The 12,437-nt window shown below is 37.0% G+C and overlaps 1 protein-coding gene across 1 annotated transcript in view; it reads left to right on the forward strand.

Annotated features, from left to right (window-relative positions):
• The first annotated feature begins 6,358 nt into the window (after positions 1 to 6,358).
• Positions 6,359 to 12,437, forward strand: part of CTNNA3 (catenin alpha 3) — a 1,866,967-nt gene continuing 1,860,888 nt past the window's right edge. The window contains exon 1 of the mRNA XM_059170124.1: positions 6,359 to 6,526. The gene's annotated coding sequence lies outside the window, so the exon portion shown is untranslated. The remainder of the gene's footprint in view (positions 6,527 to 12,437) is intronic.

Here is a 12,437-nt window from a genome sequence, read left to right on the forward strand (position 1 = left end):
AATAAGACAGTTTCTATACCATTTTAGAAGTTGTATCAGTGGGGCATCTGGGTGGCTCAGTAAGCTAAGTGTCCAATTCTTGGTTTCAGCTCAGGTCATGATCTTGGGGTCCTGAGATTAAGCCCTGCTCCTTCTGAAACAGATGAATAAAAAGAAAGCTGTATCAAGTAAAATGTATGTTTAAATACATATCGTATTACATAATTTGATCAATAATTACATCTTTTGTTTAAACAGTTTGAAACAAAAAGTTTTCTAGATGTCCTGTATGTCTGAAAATGATTGTGATTTTCAAAGCTGCAAGAGCAGGTTTTTAGAACCATCAATACTAGATCCTTTGGTTGATTAATATATTCAAGGGAGTGATAGTGTGCTTAATTAATAAAAGAAATGTCACCAAGAAGGTCTGTGCTGGGAATTTTCATTAACAAGTTGAAAAAGAAATAACAAAGTAATCAATGAACTAAAACAGACGTGATTGACTGTAATTACTGTGCTTGTTAAGGTTATTGACTAACAGCAAGATGGCCTGTCAAAATTGAGACATGGCACTCTGAGAAAATTAAATGAGAAAAATTAATGAGAAGAACATTTGTTTTTGCCTCTCTGTTATCACCAAGGAAATAAAGTTAATGTGTCAATTTCAGTAGTGATGAACTAGTTAAATTGAGATTTTTAATTTTAACTCTAAGTACACCCTACTAACGTTTAAATGCTGTATTTGAGTTTTACATAAAGTGAAAGAGAGGGTGAAGAAGAAATTTGGTGGTAAATATACAAAGATAACATACAAGACATAACTCTTTTGTGTCAGGTCAAGGTAGTAGCTGTGAAGATGGAGATACAGTGGATTTGAGGGACATTCGATAAATAAAACTAGTAAGACACTGTTCTCTTCGTTTTCTGGTATCTTTTATATCTGAATCCAGGCAAATATAACTCCCTCCAGGAAAATTTCCTGGATTATCCTCTTCTCCTAGAGATATCTTTCCCTCCTTTGAAATCTCATAGATATTGATGCATCACTTTGTATTTAAGTTAATTTAAATATGCCATACTGTAATGGACTTGCCACTGCCCTTAGATTTCATTCCCCTGGTGAAGACAGTGTAAGTAAACTAATGAATACATGCTCAAGGTTTTGGGGGCAGTGAGATAAGGTAATCAGATAAGTGAGAGGGGGCAGTGAGATAAGGTAATCAGGCAATACCTGCATGAAAAGGAGCCAGACATATAAATAGCTGGAAAGAAATGATTTCAGACAGAGGAGGAGTAAGTGCAACATTCCTAAGGAGCATAAACTTGGGTGTTTTCTGAGTAGAAAATGGAACTGAAGTCCATGAACTAGGGGCGAGGGTGCTGTGAGTCAAAGTAGAAGAGGTTGTTGATAGGAGCCAGATCACAGAAGGCTTTGTAGATTTGTTAAAGAACTTGGATTTTCTTTCTTTCTTTTTCTTTTTCTTTTTAAAAAAATTTTATTTATTTGACAGAGAGAGATCACAAGTAGGCAGAGAGGCAGGCAGAGAGAGAGAGAGGAGGAAGCAGGCTCCCTGCCAAGCAGACAACCTGATGCAGGACATGATCCCAGAACCCTGAGATCATGACCTGAGCTGAAGGCAGAGGTCTTAACCCACTGAGCCACCCAGGTGTCCCCCCCCCCTTCTTTTTTTAACTAGTAATAAGGCATTGGATGATATTAAGGAGGAGCATAACATGAGCTGAGCTCTGTTCTGAAAGATCATTTAGATGCTTTGTGGAGACTAGTTTACAGATGCCTCAATTTAGCTGCGAAAGAGGAGATGGGGAGAAGCGGATATATTAAAGATCACTTTTGGAAGTAGGATTAGTGGGGATTTTTGATGACTGTGAGGGGAAAAAAAGGGTTGAAGGATGATTCCTAGGTTTTGGTTTAAAGCATTTAGGCGATGAAACCAGTTACTAGGATATGTTAGTAGATTTGAGAGGCGTAATCAAGACATCTTTTTTGGGATAGAATAAGTTTGAAATGTCTATTAGGTATCCAGATGGGGAAGGCAATTGGATGCTCTGGGGCTCCTGAGAGAGGTCCAGCTGGGGACACAAGTTTGGAATTTGTTAACGTATGGATGTAGGAGTGGTGTATCTGGTGCACTAATATGCCTTCTCCAGTCTCTGCCTGTCCTTTTGCTCTGTTGCATCTCCCTTTCTCATTCTTGAATGACATACTGGTAGGTGCCATAATTTCCCTGCCGTTAGTGCAGTGCTTTAAAGATGGCTTAGTCCAGTTTAAAACTTGCACTTTATTCCAGTTTAAATCTTCTCTTTTTCCTTCAGCATTGACCAGATGTCTTCTCCAAGGACTTGGCAATGGGAAAGGGCAAGACTGATTTTTTTCACCACTTCTGTTCTGGTATCTTTAAGAGGAAAGATTTAGTTGGCCTTGTTCCTCTAATTTTTCAAGTCCCCTGACTTTTTCTATAGTGTTAGGGCTAGGAGAGGAAACAGGAGGGGAAGAGCCTATAACTTCTAACTGCTTCTTAGTGAGCCCTGAATGAGGTGTCTCTCTTCAAATACTGGAAATTTGCATGTTATATTGCATGCAATATAACATAGATGGCTTAATTTTTTTTATTTTGAGTTTGGTTGCCAATTTTGCACAATAGGAGAAATCCCACTTGACATCTTATTACAGATCTTCTTTAAAACTGTGGGATTGGGGGGCGCCTGGGTGGCTCAGTGGGTTAAGCCACTGCCTTCGGCTCAGGTCATGATCTCAGAGTCCTGGGATCGAGTCCCGCATCGGGCTCTCTGCTCAGCAGGGAGCCTGCTTCCTCCTCCTGTCTCTCTCTGCCTGCCTCTCTGCCTACTTGTGATCTGTCTGTCAAATAAATAAATAATATCTTTAAAAAAAACAAAAAAAACCCAAAAAAAAACCAAAACAAACTGTGGGATTGGATCAGATAACCCTGAGGCGACAATATGATTTGGCCACACAGGTGTTGGTGGTAGACTTAAAAATGGCCCTCATGGTAGAGAAGGAAACAGAAATGGGTTATGGAGTGAATGACAGGTGAAAATGTAAGAAGGGCAAGTAGAGAAGGAAACAGAAATGGGTTATGGAGTGAATGACAGGTGAAAATGTAAGAAGGGCAAGCAGCTTATTTAGGAAGTATTGTGATGAAGGCAGCAGAAAGTAGGAGGAGCTGTAGGGTGAAGCTAATACTTTTATTTGTTGGATATTTTTAAAGTTTGAGGTCTTGTGGCACATTTTTGTGCTGATCATTAGAGAAACGGTGATAGTGTGGTACATGAAGTGAGAAGGAAGGAGTGGAGTCCTTGAGAAGGGCGGAGAAGAAGGGATCCAGAGCAGAAGAGGAGAGATTAGTCTTTGATAGGAGCAAGGGTACTGCTCTCATTGTAATAGGAGAGGAGCTGGAGACACTGGGACTCAGTGCTGGTGCTTTTGTAGACTTGATGATGAGAAGGCATGGGATTTCTTCCCAGGGGGCTCCTGGTTTTTTTTATTTTATTTTATTTTTTTTGTTTGTGAGATAGGAGAGTTGGTTAGTAGGTAATTACAGGATGGGTGGGCAGGGAGAGTTGGGGAACATCTTTTTTGCTGCAGCATATAAGACCTTTGAAATAGGAGCAGATTCATTTAGTTTCATCTGAAACATCCAACAAAGTGCCAGTGCTATTTATCACATATTTTTGGTATAAGATAATTTTATTTACAACAGAAAAATTATCCTTAACTTTAAATCTCTTCTTAAAAAGGTGTTATAGGTGTTAAGAAAATCACATGTTTTTTTGAAGCCCCAACCTGCAATTGCCTGAAACATTTTGAGGTATCATATATAGAATAAAATGGACTCATGGTTCATGCAAAAGCTACATTCATTCTTTAAGGTATTTTAATGAAAAGAAGAAAAGGTATTCTATTCTGGTTGAAGAACTGATTGTATCCTGGAGGGCTTATTTTCCAAGAGGGGCTGCTGATAGAGATAGAATTATTTTCTTTTTGGAGGCCTCCCTTCTGTGCCTCTGATGTTCTAGCTAGCTCCTAACATAGGGCTCCACATCAAGGAGCTTCTGGGTATATGTAGTTGAGTGACTTTGTCTGGGGCCAGAGACACACTTTTGATTACCTCAGAATGATTGCTACAACTGCCGTGATTTATTCTGTCTCTTTTGTCCTTTTTTTTTTTTTTTTTCCCAGCTCCTTTACCCTTAACCTTTGTTTGCTTGCAAGAGGAATGTGAGCCAAAATTTTAAAGTTTGAAAAGTATAAAGAAAGGAAACAAGTAAATAGGGAAGGAGAATAAATACTGAACAAGACTGGGCAAGATTACAAGAAGGAATTACTGTGAAAACCTGGAAGGGGGCCAGGATGCAAAACGCAGTAGCTGTGTAGTTTACAGGAACTATTTAGTGTTCAGCATGCTTCAGTGATCACCCAGAGAAAGCCGGTTTTCTCCGGTTTTGTCTGCTGTCCTATAGTTAGCTATGGAAACTTGACATAGGTGATCTGTATTTTTTCTCAGCCAACTGATATAAATATAGGGATTGTGGGGCCTCTGCCTATCAAATCTGACACGATTTGAATTGCTAGGACAAGGACCTCTTGTGGCCAGAGTGGGAAATACTTCAACTGAGAAAAAAAAAAACTGGGAGGTTACATTTTTATGAGGCAATTAAAACAAAACAAAACAAAACAAAATAGGGCTCTTTAGAATTACATCTCAGATATTTAATTGTTTTGATAACACCAAATACTGTAATTGCATCTGTATTTTATCTATGAGAAGTTTAATATAATTTGAAACACTTCAGATTTTATCCATTTAATTCACCTATCCCCTGAATACAGAAAGAATAGGGGTTTTCATTTTCATTTTGCAGATGGAAAAGAGAAGTTCAGAGCAGGTAAGTAACTTATTTGTGGTTTTACAGTGGGGGCAGAGTGACTTATAATAGAATGTGGATATTTTATCTTGGGTTCAGTTCAACAGTCTGGGTTTGGAAAACATTCATTATTAAAGCTCTAAAACAAAAACTTCTATTTTGCAAGTGTCAAGTGAATTCTTTATTCAAGAAAAGATGGATTGGGAGACATAAAACTTACTCTTTGTTTTCAGTGTGAAAAGAGGCTATTCCTAGATTCTCCAGGGGGAAAAAAGCTGCTTTAAAAAAAAAAATTTGGGAGGACAGTATGTTAGCAACTAAGAATCTTTAGATAAATGTAATGCCAATTACGTACAATTTAAAGGAAGCTACATAAAAATACAGTTATTTGCAAATTTTTCTAGGAATCATATAAAATTAAGCCCCTTTCATTGTTGATTCTCTCTGACAGTCCCCAGACCCAGCCTTTTCTGTCGTTTCCCTAATACTTGTTCTAAGAGTGCCTGTGGAGCTAATACACAAATGCTTCCTTTTTATTTTTATTTTTAATTATTTTTAATTTCTTTTTATTTTGAATTCAGCTTTTTAAGAATAAGAATGCTTAAACTCAAATGAGTAGTTCTTTTATTTATTTATTAAGTATATAATTAGAAAAGTTTCAATTCCAGTATAGTTAACATACAATGGAGTAGTTCTTTTTTAAGGGACAGTTACCACCTGTTGTTTTAGAAGCTGTTGGAAGAAAGTTGCAGAAGTGGTAATGTGAAGGAAATGTGTAAGTTCAGGTGAGGAGTCAAGGAACTGATGAAATGATAAAGCACAAGTGAGATTTGTTCTGGTGAATGATAGGGTTTGAGGAAAAGGATATAAAAAAAAGGGAAGAGGAACTATAAAAAGAATAGCCACAGAAATAAGAAATTTTGTTGGAGAAGACTTTTTTGGTAACTTTAACAATGGTTTCACCTATGGAGCATTTGGTAAATCTTCACTGTACACACCTTACTAATAATTATGTGGTTTTAGTGTGATACCTGGGGCAGGTGTATCTTGCAACAGGCAAGATTTCAGAAGAAAACCACTATCTCAGATGTGACACATCATCCTATGGTATTGAAGACACTGAATTTTACATAATTGATCTTTTGATGTGTGGATTTCCTGGACTCCCGTTATTCCTGCTTTATCATTTTTTTTTCACTCTCCATAATTCTAGCCATCAGCTTTAATTAGATGTAAAGAGGTCCTTATTTTGGAAAGGGACTAGAGAAATGCAAATCTAACTTATTCAGAGCTTCCTGACAGCTATGTTTGTAGATCTCTAGGCAAAGTATGTGTCTGGCCTTTTTCAACGAAGTATTTTCAGTAACAAGTTGTCAGTGAGGTCAGTGACTAGCAGTTCAGGATTAGATACCACCCACCCGGGTTTGTAACCTCCCCTTTCTTTCTTATCCTGGGTGAATGACGCTCAGCTAAAGTGACTGCCCCACTGCCACTGCCTCTTAATTTGGTACTCTGTAACTCTGACTAAGAAGCTGTCTTCTTCTTTTTATCCACCCCCCCAAAACTCTTTTTTGGAAAATTCCCTACAAGAGCCGATTTTTTTTTTTTTTTAAACATTTACTTTATAGAAAGCAACAGAAAGGTAAGAGTCAAGTTCGTAAAGAGAAGAGCTGGACTTCAGTATGTTCTTGTTTCTTCGTTGAATTGCTCTGCCTTAGTTATATATTGTAGGCTTAAAATGTGGGGTTTCCTTCTGATTAAAGTACATTACATTGTTATATAAAATGGGAATGTTTTGAGTAGTTATGATGAGAAATGTAGGCTTTCATGCTAATTTTAAAGTTATAAATAACTTTCAAACTAGTGCCAGGGGAAGCTAGTAGCCAAGGTCGTGCTTTGCATTCAGAGAGTTTCTGGCTATAAAAAGCCGATTGCAGTACTGTGTAGGAAAAGATAAGATATGGCCTGGATGCTTGTGCTTTGGCATGGGGCTGGGGCAGTAGGAAGCAAAGATAGAAAATCTTTGAAGGGATTTTTACTTTCAACCGGAAGCTTGTTCACAGTAAATGGAAGATTTTTCAAATGAGACTGTGGCAAAACAGTAATTCCTGAATTTAATATTTGTCTCATGTACTTGTTTTATAATGGGCAGTAGCATTAAGAGGTTGAGTTCTCTCAGAACTGTTTCACCACCATTTATAATCAAATAAAAATCACATTGTGTAGGATGTAATCATCAATAATGTAAAGAAAAGGTCACTGTTTGATGGAGTCTTAGTGGTTGGATAGTTGCTTTCAGTTGTGCTGAGGATAGAACTAGAAAGAATAAGTTCAAATAGAAACCAGAAGAGATTGTTTAGGCATCAGGAAAGTCATTGATTGTGCAGGTTTTGAGTCACGGTTATACGACACTAAGAAAGCCTGTTACAGTGTCTTTGAAGATACATGAAATCCAGTGATGTGCTCAGAACATACAAGTACGAAAAACAAGATTTCAGATTAGCTCGGCTTCTGGGTTTGTTTCATTATTTAGACAGAACGAAAGCTTAACCTATGAGAATAGTTATGATTTGGGGATGTGGATTATTAACAGTTAAATTTGAATGGCATATTTGGATGTGCTATTAAAATTTCAGTATCCACTATAAAAAATGACCTCAGTATTAGCAAAGGTAATTAGCAAAGTATTAGCAAATGCTCAGTAGTAGCAAATTTATTAAATGGATACACCCAAAATACAGACCGTATAGACATAGCTTTTTTGTTACCCTCCAACAGATAGTTTGTATCTTCCTTCTTTTTTGAGTAAAATTTTGGGATTTTATAGGAAAACTTATTTTTTTTTCATCATAAAAATAATATGAGCGTGGAAAATTGGAGGAACTCTAGGAATTATAGGAATTTTGAAAGTACAGAAAAAAAATTGCCTGTAATCTCATTGATGTATTTCCTTTTAGTCTTTTTTCTCTACATGGCTTTAAAATGAATTGCAGTAGTACTGTAGATAAAATTTGGGACCTTGCTTTTGTACTTAATATTATACCAAAACATTTTCCATGTATATTCCCTATTTTATATAGATGTTATTTTAAATTGCTGTGTAACATTTTTCCAAGTTAATGGATATAATTTTTTAGTTATCATTGAATACCCAAGTGCTATGGTAAATATCTTTGTGTGTGTATTTATTTTATTTTATTTTTTAAATTTTTATTTATTTATTTTTAGATTTTTATTTATTTATTTGACAGACAGAGATCACAAGTAGGCAGAGAGGCAGACAGTGAGAGAGGAGGAAGCAGGCTCCCTGCTGAGCAGAGAGCCCGATGTGGGGCTCGATCCCAGGACCCGGGGATCATGACCTGAGCCGAAGGCAGAGGCTTTAACCCACTGAGCCACCCAGGCGCCCCATGTATGTGTATTTATTTTAAAGATCATTTCTTTAAGCTGTATTTGATTTTTTTAAAATTTTATTTAAGTATAGTTGACACACAATGTTACATGAGTTTTGGGCGTACAACATAGTGATTCAACATTTCTATATGTTATGTTACGCTCACCACAAGTCTAGTTGTTGTCAAAATACCATGCTATTATATCATCTATTATATTCCCTGTGCTGTGCCTTTTATTCCATGACTTACTCATTTCATAAATGGAAGCCTGTATCTCTTACTCCTTTTGCCCATTTTCCCCCAACCTGCCCCAGCAACCATCAGTTTGTTCTCTGTATTTAGTGGTCTGATTCTTCAAGCTATATTCTTAAATGTGAACTCAGATTAAAGGGCATTTGAGTTGAATACAAAGGTTGTGATTTTTAAGAAGATGGTTTTTTACTGTTTTTAAGTCATTGTAAAATTCTTTGTCTACCAAATGATAAATTTATTGAATGTCTCTGATATGTAAAATCGTTATCAGGTATGTAGATTGCAATATACTAAGTGTTTGGAAGGACAGAATCCCCTGTTTACAGAATTTCAATTTACCAACTTTACAGATATCAACAAAGCTACATGTGAGGAAAATGCTTCAGTTCTGTCTGAAACCAACAGATACTGTTATTGACCATGTTGTTTTGGACTTTAGAACAGTAGAATTTATAAATGACTTCTGTTAAAGGACCATCTATACATGATTCTGATTTATATGAATTTTATGATCCAGCTGTGACAAAGAAATAGAATTAAGGATAAATACTTCAGTTACAATAAATGTTTGGAGAAATTAGAAGTATTTAGAGAAAATGTATAGATAGCACAGTGAAAGAAAAACTAATAGAGGGCACATACAAGAGCAGAAATTCAGTACTGGGTTTTTCTACTTAGGGAAACATGAGAATGGAATAGGGCATTCTAGAGCTGGAGTCAGGGAAGAGATGAAGTTTTAATTTGTTATTGTTGAATTTGGGAGTTATGGTTGTAGAAATAGACTATACTGAAGATAAAAAGCTAAGGAATTGGAGGTCAGTAAAACTATTTGATTTTTTGGAGGGAGTGGCTGTCCAGAGAAATCAAATTAGAGAGAGTAGAGAGATTATTTGGTGGGAGGGGAGGTGAGGTATAGGGTTGTGAATTCTTAAAGAATATGTTTTGTCTGTATTAAAAGTTTTTTTTTTTAATTGTGAAGTTTTCTTTTTCTGTGATATTTAGAGGAAGACCAAAGCTATGGAAGGATGTGAGTTTCCTTCTCTAATTCCTATGAACCTCTGTTGGTGTGTTGTTACTCTTGCTTTGGGATAGAAGGGATTAAGATTTGAGAAGTTGGCAGTTCAGTCTTGCCTGAAGAGAAATTTAGGTACTTTGTAATGAAGACTTAGAAAATAGTGTTTGCTTATGGATCGTTGGCTCTTGGAAATGTTAGTCTAGAGATTCAAAAAGTGTGATTTTCAGATTTTTGTTCAGATACTAGATTTTAAGTGATATGGTACCGTGGGGCAGAACTCCTGAGTTTAGTCAAGTTGCAGATCTAATGGAAAGTGACAGATACTTGAGATTACAGAATTTTTGAAAGTGAACAGGACTATTAGCTATTGCACATGATTTTCCCATACTTAATTACTGTTTTTAACAATGTTATTGGTGCCTGGGACACAGCCAATTTAATCTGCTACCAATTTAATCACTAGCTTCCATGGTTTGAGAAATTGTTTTGAATTCCTATGTGCCAAATTGTAATTTAGGTCAAATTTATTTGGCACCCCCTCCTCCCTCCTGGACCTCTTTTTCCCGTCTTCATTCTCCCAGCCAATATACTTGGGCTGCTTCAGGTCCCTCCATCAGTGGGGAAATAGATTTGATGGAGAAGGCAATGTTGAGTGCAAGGAAAGTTCCTCATTTAGTGGAACTCAAGCATTTCAGCTCTACATTAGCTGTATTCAACATATGATCATCAGTTCTCAGTCTGTTACTGGTCCATGAAAGGAGAAGTTTCTAATGGAATGTAAGTAATCTATGCTCTTTGACTTTGTAGCAAGACTTTTTAGATGAAGGAAATAGTCATTCATTTACATTCTTGAAAGCTCCTTATATCATTGCAGACTTGTGCTTTGAGTAGCATTGCTTAAATTACACTGTACAACATTTGTCTCCTCAGTCTATGCATTTGGCATAAAGAATTGGGATGGAGGTGTACAATTAAATAGATGATAAATGAATTACCAGGTCTCAATTGATAAGGTTTCTGGTATTAATGCAAAGTGGCCCTGGGTTAGTTCACTGAGAACCCTCAGAGTGATTGAGGCAGGGTTGCTGAAAGTACTATGTGGAGTCTTCTCTGATATTGGCTTTGGAAGTAATTAACTCACTCATTTTAGATGACTTGAGTAGCAGACATTATTCTTAGTGCTAGGGATAGATACTCCTGAATCCAATAAAGGCTCTGACCTCTAACGTGTGTTTGTTTGTGGCTGGGGATGAAGGGAGAGTAGGAAATAAAACCAATTTCTCAGTGATTCTCCAGGAGAGGTATTAGTGTCCGTCTTATTCTAGGGCTGGGGGTCATAGGTCATATTTCCATGGGGGTTTACAAGATTGATTCACTTTTCGATTAGACCCAGCAATTCTTTTTTCTCTAGCATGAGGAAACAAAGGAATACTAGTTCTCAGAATCAAATAACCTGTGATGGGCACTGTTGGTTGCCTATGCAATATCCATACATTATGCTCTTCTTGCTGGTTTACAGAATCCCAATTTAGGTCAAGATAAAAAGGCATAATGTTGTACATATTGACCTGCCCTTTCCCCCCACTTAGGGCAGTTCTATTTAGTTAATACAGATGCATAGTAATTCATGTAGACCTGTCTCATTCTTTTCAACCTCATAGTATTTTATATGGATGTAGCATAATTCATTTAGTCCATTGTGTATTGATAGATGTTGTTTTTAGTAGTTTTTGTTTTTTCGTGTTGCTATGTTGTGTGGAATATCCTTGTTCTTATATCTTTTTTTTTTTTTTAAAGATTTTTATTTATTTATTTGACAGAGAGAGATCACAAGTAGGCAGAGAGGCAGGCAGAGAGAGAGAGGGGAGGAAGCAAGTTCTCTGCTCAGCAGGGAGCCTGATGCAGGACTTGATCCCAGGACCCTGAGATCATGACCTGAGCCGAAGGCAGCCGCTTAACCCACTGAGCCAACCAGGCGCCCATTGTTCTTATACCTTGATGTACTTTTATGAGTGTATATTTAGGATAATCTCTTGGAAGTAGAATTACTGGGTCTAAAGAAATGCTTTACTATTTATTTTAAAATTTTTATTTAAGTTCTAGTTAGTTAACATAAAGTATAATAGTTTCAGGAGTAGAATTCAGTGATTCATCACTTACATACAATATCTAGTACCTTATAACACATGCCCTCCTTTTTTGAAAAAAAAATTATTTACTTATTTGATAGAGAGAGAGAGTGAGCACAAGTAGGGGAGCAGCAGGGGGAGAGGGAGAAGCAGGCTTCCTGCAGGGAGCCCAATGTAGGGCTTGATCCCAGGTCCCTGGGATCATGACCTGAGCTGAAGGCAGATGCACCCAACAAGTACCCTCTTTAATACCCATTACCCATCTAGCCCGTCCCTGCCCACTTCCCTCCATCCACCCTCACTTTGTTCTCTGCTGTTAGGAGTCTCTTACGGTTTGCTTCCTCTCTGTCTCTTTTTTACACCTTCCCATATGTTCATTTGTTTTGTTTCTTAAATTCCACATATGAATGAAATCATATGGCGTTTGTCTTTTTCTGACTGACCTATTTCACTTAGCGTAATACATTTCACGTAGCGTAATACATGTTGTTGCACATGGCTAGATACCATTCTTTTTGATGACTGATTAATATTGTGTGTGTGTGTATGTATACACACACCACTTCTTCTTTATCCATTCATCAGTCGATGGGCACTTGGGCTCTTTCCATAGTTTGGCTACTGCTGATAATGCTGCTATAAACATCGGGGTGCATGTACCCCTTTGAATCTGTATTTTTGTATCCTTTGGGTAAATACCTAGTAGTGCAAATCCTGGGGTAGGGTAGTTCTATATTTAACTTTTTGAGGAACCTCGATACT

Source organism: Mustela lutreola, chromosome 4, assembly GCF_030435805.1.
Source record: "Mustela lutreola isolate mMusLut2 chromosome 4, mMusLut2.pri, whole genome shotgun sequence".
NCBI lineage: Eukaryota > Metazoa > Chordata > Mammalia > Carnivora > Mustelidae > Mustela > Mustela lutreola.